This window comes from Lutjanus erythropterus, chromosome 5 (assembly GCF_056507025.1).
Source record: "Lutjanus erythropterus isolate fLutEry1 chromosome 5, fLutEry1.hap2, whole genome shotgun sequence".
In the NCBI taxonomy this organism is placed as follows: domain Eukaryota; kingdom Metazoa; phylum Chordata; class Actinopteri; order Lutjaniformes; family Lutjanidae; genus Lutjanus; species Lutjanus erythropterus.
In genome coordinates this window covers 36445609-36453223 of record NC_139321.1, presented here as the reverse complement: position 1 = coordinate 36453223, position 7615 = coordinate 36445609, and positions in this window count along the sequence as shown.

Sequence of the window (7615 nt, the reverse complement as noted above, 5' to 3'; positions counted from 1 at the left end):
AAAATAAAAGAATAGCTACACAACAATAATACAGATGTGTGTGCATTAAGAATATAGCACACAAGTAATGCAAAAGTCACTTTCCCTAGTAACTAATTACTTTTATATGCAGTGATTGGTAAAGTAATTCAGTTACTTTTAAGAGAAGTAACTATCTAATTACTACATTTCAGTAACTTGGCAAACAATATTGAGGAAACTGCAATGAAATGTTAATTTAGTATATTTTTGATTTGTTGTGTTTGTCTTGTTTTGTTTTGTTGGAGTATGCATTTGTAAATCTCTAAGTTTACTTACTGTTTTTGTCTTAATTTTGGAAAAAGTCAATAAATATAATTTTCAAAAAAAAAAAAAAAAACTTGGCCAACACTAGTTTCCTGCCTGAGGGGAGACAGAGAGAAATTGTGCTGTTGCCAGAGGAACACTGACTGAGATCACAGCATGAATGTAAATAAATGACAAAATACTAGATTTATATATATTTCTCTGTGTCCCCCTGATGGTCTGAATAACTCTCAAGATTTGTTGCTAGCCATTTAATTCCAGGCTTTGGAGTAGAGCTGCACAATATACCGTTTGAGCATCGTCATCGCAATGTACGTGTGCGCAATAGTCACATCGCAGGTCCTGCGATGTAGGAGGCAAATGAACTTAACATGTTCTCATCTAATTTAAGGGTACCTGACACACACTGCGCGCAGCGATCTGCCAATCACAATCGTTCTTAATCAGTTTGCCAAAGCAGACCACGCCCCTGTATATGGAGTGAGTCACAAGATCAGTACAGGTTAATTGTCCACAAGATGGCAGCAGTAACATAAAGTGCTATTCAAGTCATCTGGTGAAAATTCCTGTATTTTTATTTTTATTTTATATATATCGCAGGGTTAAAAAAATTGCAATGTCAGCTTTTTCCAATATCGTGCAGCCCTACTTTGGAGGGTTACTTTAAAAATGTATTCTGACACAATTACTGATTACTTGTAAAAAAAAAATGCAATCAGTAACCTAATCCAAGCATCCAGCACCAGTAATGTAACTTGGTGTAATTGTTTAACCTAATATGTTTTACGACAATTGTTAGATTTATAAGCTGCTTGTCCAAATATTCTTTGTGTTTGAATACATGTTTAGATTAACTGTGATTATGCCAATTTAAATGTACTTTGTTACGTCTACTGTGCATATGTCACACTCAAATTTCAAGTAAACTGATATAAATTAGAAGAACTTAGAATTTGAAGCTTCTGTTTTAACCCACACACCATCCTGGTCACCAGCATCACCACTACAGTCCCAAAATATTTTTCAGTAATAGTAGTAGTAGTATTGAGAGTATTGAAAGGTTAGCTAAATAACTGGATTTCTGGGTAACTAATAATAGCAGTTGGTTTTAACAGTCAGTGTTTATTTTAATTAGATGCTGAGTCCTTGGACGATGACAGTATTTTCACACATGAAGGTAGAACTTCACTGTATTGTGACGTTTTAAGACAAAATAATGGCAAAATTTCCACCAAGTGAAGCTTTTTTTTCCACTAGAGGTCATGATATTGAATTGATTGTAAGATTAGGTGGTTTCACTGAGACCACAGCGGTGTCATGAGACTTGTGAAGTGCGCACACTGTTAATGGTAATCAGTCAACATATTTTTGTTTGTGTGACTGTCATAAAGTACTGTAAGCTTTTTTGTATCCTGGTGACATGATCCTGCTACGTGTAATCAGTTACTCCCCAAACCTGCTTAATTCATTTATTAAATAGGCTATTTTGACAGTAAAAACAGACCCATGGCTACAGATAGACAGTGGACCAAACTAATATGAACCATAATGAGGGGGAGGACACTATCTGCCAAAACCTGAAAACACTTAAACTATATTGCATCTATAATTAGCACAAGTGCTTTGTTACCTTTGACTAGATATGACAGACAATAGTGATTATATTTTAATTATTTAATCATAATTATTTCAAGGAACAAGCGTCTACCATCCCTACCCAATTCTCCACCCTTGACCATTTGACTCTAATGGCTCTATAACAGTTTATATTGCTGCAGGTGAAAATCTTTGTTCACGGGTTGGGCATACCTGTTTTGTATGCAAGGAAATGTTTACACCTGAATCCTATCACACTGACTCCAGGCCAGATCAGCACATACACACATGCACACACATAAGTATTCACTGTAAGTATATGATTAAAATATAGTGAAGTAACATAAGATGTCTGCATTGCAATAAGGTAAGCTATTAAACTACAGTGCATGCACATGAAGTAAAAACAGTACATTTATGTTGTCCAGGGAGAGAGGAAGAAAAGAGGAAGAAAAATAGAGAAACTAAAAAGACAAGACAACAGGTTAATTTGTGTTCACAGTTGTGTCTTATTTATCATAATATACTGCATGTAATTACAGATGACCGTTTTAGGACCTATGTAAAAGAACTGTTTTGGGAAAATTCGTTTTAATGCTGGTGCACTTAAACATTTATGGTGTTATTTTGTAGATATTATCTTACAATCTGCAATAATAACAATGCTGGTGGATTTTTAACAACAGTGTATATGGGCATATTTTGAGTTCTGGTATTGGGCTGGTTATTGTATCGGATTTATTTGCCGTTGAGGTGGTTTTGAGTAGCTATTTGGCTGATTTTTGTCACCCAGACCTGGCAACCCTGGCTTCACTGGAGGCCACAAACTCATGAGACTAATTAGCTGCACCTGCAGCCTCTCAGTGTCTGACCACCGTCTTCAAGACTTCACCCTGTATACACCTGACCTCCACCCTGTATACACCTGACCTAAGTCGTGGTACTTACTTAGAAATTTATCGTGCTGTATTTTAAATTCATATAAATATAGCGATAAAAAGTCTCTAAGTCGAACTTAACGCCTGAATGCAGCAAGGCAAGCTACATGTCACAAGCTAACTAACATTAGCTTAGTTGCGTCCAACCTCCGAGGAACAAGTACCTAAAGCGCCATTTACATTTACAGTAAGACGTTTTATTTAAAGTGGCCTGTCTACTGATTTACTTGACTGTTACTTCACTTTCTAAAACTGTTGTAAATGCTGCTACAGCTGCTCCTTGCGTAGCATTTGTTAAACTAGCACACCTTAAGCTACCTGGCAACTGTTCAACCATGTCCCCTCAGGATGGACGGCTTGTTTCTTCCTTCCTTGGCTTGTGGATGTTTGACTGCTGAAGTTCCTCACTTCTGTCTTGAAGCTGTCCTCCTGTCCTGATGTCTGTCTTCTCCTCCCCTGAGACACCAGGGAGACCCCTGCTTCACTTCAACAAGCTAGGTAATTACTTCTTTTGCTAATTATTGTGACGTGATGTCGTGGTTCTGTTTGTTTGAGTTTGTGTCGTTATGAGGCAGCTGACACTGCTGGCTGTGTCATTGCTTTTCAGATCTGCTTTTTGTCAATATATTCAAGCTGTTAATTTCTGTTTGGATGCTGCTGCTTTTGCTATTGTGCATGTTTGCATTGGTATTAATCATGAATGAGCCTACTTTGTTGTGGCTAAGCTCACTGTTCATTGGTGGTCGTTTGGCAGGTGCATTATGCTTTCATGTTGTTTGTTTACACAGCGGAAATATGAATACTCATATGAGCTTTATGGACATAATTGATTTTGCATATTTCCCCCTTGGTTATCATCATTATATTGAAGGGTCGGTTCAGTGCAGGCTTGTGTCTCTTCTTGCAGATGCTGATATTGTAGTGTATATTGACTTCTAGGATGCCTGTCTTCATATAATTATTTCCATGTATTATTGGCTTCCTGGAAATCCCAAAATGCTATCTCATGCGTAGCCATGGTAGCCATATTCTAATTTTCACCACCCACACAGTTCACATTCACCTTAATATTATATATAAAAATAATGACACACCTTGCTTTACTATTCTGCATATCATAATTGTATCTAAAATACCAGCCTGCTGTTGGTTTCTCACTGCCACTCTGATTGCCATGTTCTGTCATCTAGTTATCATGTTCATTCATGTTACAACCATGAATATTTGTTATATCTAATTTTAAGTTATTGATTGTCTGCTGAATAGCTGATGTGTCTCATCCTGCTTCATATCAGTTGAACTGCTTGGTTTAGATTAGATCTTGATTCACTAGATAACATCTTCTTAGCAGTGTGCACATGCTTCATCTGGGAATGGTCACATGGTAGTTGGCATCCAGCTTACAAGTGGTTGATTTAACATAATAGATGTCACCAGGCTCTGTATGTGTATGATTTTAAGTGGAATGTTTGCTGTTTTCACTGGTTAGTCTACACTGTTGGGGAGTTACGAAATCAGAGCCTTGATCAACTAGGGACATGGTCTGTAATCATAAATAAGTGTGTTCATGTGAGCTGGCTGAATGAAATGAGTTGGACAAAGAGGGTGTCCAGCAAACGTCAAATTCTGAAAAGAAATATAGGAGTAAATTTCTATACTTTTGGGGGTATAATGTAAAGCAGTGTTTAATATTGTATGGCTTGTGTGCAAACTTCAGATTCCTTAAAAAAATATTTTTTTTATTTGTCTGTGCTTGAGCACATGTGTTTTGCATCTTTCTACCTTTGTACATTGTGTGCTGTTGATGGGCAGTATGGCCTAAGATCTGTCATCGTATAATTTGAAGCATTTGTGGTGACTGTATCCAGTGATGGACAGTAATGAACTACATTTACTTGAGTACTGTACTTAAGTACATTTTGTGAGTATCTGTACTGGAGTATTTGTTTTTTTTTTTGGAAACATATGACTTCCACTCCACTACATTTCAAAGACAAATATTGTACTTTTGACTCCACTACATTTCTAGGAAGGTTGTTGTTACTTGTTAATTTTTGGCTAAGCATAGCTTTAAAGTCAGCTGTTGCTGTTTTTCTTTTCTAAAATACAATTGGCCTCACGCTGTGTTCCTCACAGAAAGAAAGCAATAACAGTACCCGTTCTCAACTGGGATTGATGTAAAAGTAGAAATACGTCATCCAGGCATGCTCTGTAACAAGAGCAAGCAAGCTCTCTCTCTTTCATTCTAACAAAGACGGCAGGAGAAAGACAAAATTAAATCTCAAGATGTTATTAGAATTAAAAAAAGAGAAATAATTCCAGGTAGGCTTTTAATGCTGGATTGTTTTTATCGAGATGAAAAATACCACATAATTAATGTAGACAATAGCTGTCCTTTTTGTTTTTGACTACATTGCTATGCTGAGGTTTTTATAGGTATTTCAATAGGTTTAGTGTAGCAGAGTGGTTCTACAGGAAAGTTAGTGCATCATTAGGTGGTTTCAGAGAGTTACACGGTTCTGTAAATGCACTGTGAGAAAAATACCACAATGTTTTGATATTAGAAAATGTACTTTGTACTTTTTAATACTTAAGTATTTTTAAAAGCATGTACTTTTGAATACTTGAGTATTTTGAAAAACAAGTACTCTGGTACTTTAACTCAAGTAAAATTTTGACTGAGCAACTTTCACTTGCAGTTAGACTTGCACTGATTACAATTTTTTGGGCCAATCCCGAAATATGTATGTATATATTTATTTGTATATATATATATATATATATATATATATATATATATATATATATATATATATATATATATATATATATATATATATATATATATATATATATATACATATATATGTATATATATATGTATATATATATATATATATATATATATACATATATATGTATATATATATATGTATATATATATATATATTTACACACACACACACACACACAATATAAAATAGGTACTGTTTAATAGCAGGCACTTTTTGTACATCTCTGGTATGGCAGTCTGACTGAAGTATGTATGGGAGGGTATACTGTACCATTTATCAAGCGTATTTATCAATGCTGTGAACCCAGGCTTGGTCACTGTGCTGAGAGGCACCATATCTTTAGAGTGATTTCCCTGTGCCGTTTAGAACTATGCCCATACAGAGTGACACTTTCAAACATGTCGGGCAATGATGGCTGTCTTGGATTTAGTGTGTGGCGCACTGGTGCTCGGCATTTTAGCCATACAACTGTCATAAATGGCTTTGTGGTGTTTTTTTAAGTGCTGGAAGAGGTTTGTCGTGTTGCCCCGTGAAGTAGCAACAGTAGCACGGCATGTTCTGCACAACACCTGACGCTGTGCAGCATCTTCCTTTTTAAAACCGAAATAATTCCACACCGCTGATGTGGTGTTCCTCTTCGAGACTAATGTCCCAGTTGAGTCAGTTTCTAACTGTTCTGCTGAGCCAGAGGCCATTGTGCAGCAGGTTAAGGTGCAGCATAAAAGTTGATGTAGTCAAGTGGTGTCTCTCTCTCTCTCTCTCTCTCTCTCTCTCGTCACTTTCTTTTTTGTTTGTTTCCTGCTCATTATCTGACTTAGTAAACCTAGACAATGTCCATATGAAGAACATTGCACCAGTCTGTTTTCCAACTACTACTCCTACTACTACTGAGTTGTTACAAACAAGCTAAAACAAAAAGTGTCTATAAACAGGATGTACTCTTTGTTACTTAGTTTGCCACTTACAAGGGATGTCACAGTTCTCCAAATCCACAGTCCAGTTTGACTTTTGATTACAAATTTTGACTTTTGAATTTGCTGTGGCATGTTGCTGCAAAACAACAAATATAGTACTAAAAATATTAAAAAAGATTGAGGCAAGTAGGTTAAAGATTAAGATTAAAACAGCACAATTAGAAAAATAGAAAATAGACAGTAACACATGAAAAAACAAACATAAAATGGTAGAAACTATTTAAGTGTGACTGCTATTTAAATAGATGCAGAAGCTGTGCAGTTTTTGTAGGAGTGCTTGGTGTAGTCAAAATTGAGGAGTACTTTCCATACCATTTATACTATCTTGCCCTATGCTGATGGATGGTGCTGATTAAGTCCAATGAATTGTGTGCTGCAACCTATTCATGTCAATTACTATAGTTCTCTGTAACCTGTGCTATTTTGGTTATAGTTTTGTGTTATTTTACACTGACTGTAATCTTTTTTAATCACTTATTCAGTAGGTTTCACTACCAGTACTGCTTCTTTAGCATGCCCTATGAAGTCAGTCTTTTCATAAATACTTGAATACATATTCAACTGCTCATGATGGCAATGCAGACATCATAGGCTGAGTGCATTTCAATGCACAACAGCTCTGTGCTTTTTTTATTCTATGCTTTGTTGCTGTCTCCTTTCATGTTTACTGTTTCAGTGGCCCAGGAGGAATCAGCAAAATTGTATCTAATGAACAGGCCATTAACACACATCAGCTATTAAAGAAAATCAAACTTTGACAGATCTAGTGTGAGAGAGGCAGAATATAGTATATGCAGAAGTAACAGCAATACAGAGACTGGGAACATGGTTGTGATTACATGGTTAGAGTAACAATGATGGTTATGGCTACTACTGGGGTTTGCTCAAATGTTCCACATGTCCCAAAAAGCTGCTCAGTCTCCTCATCTCAAACACCACAGTCATGTTTAGCTGCAGATACTCATGTTGGATTCAGAGGCTTTTCCACTCAGATGCCATGTGACCCCTCTTACAGCAGGGGGAAGTG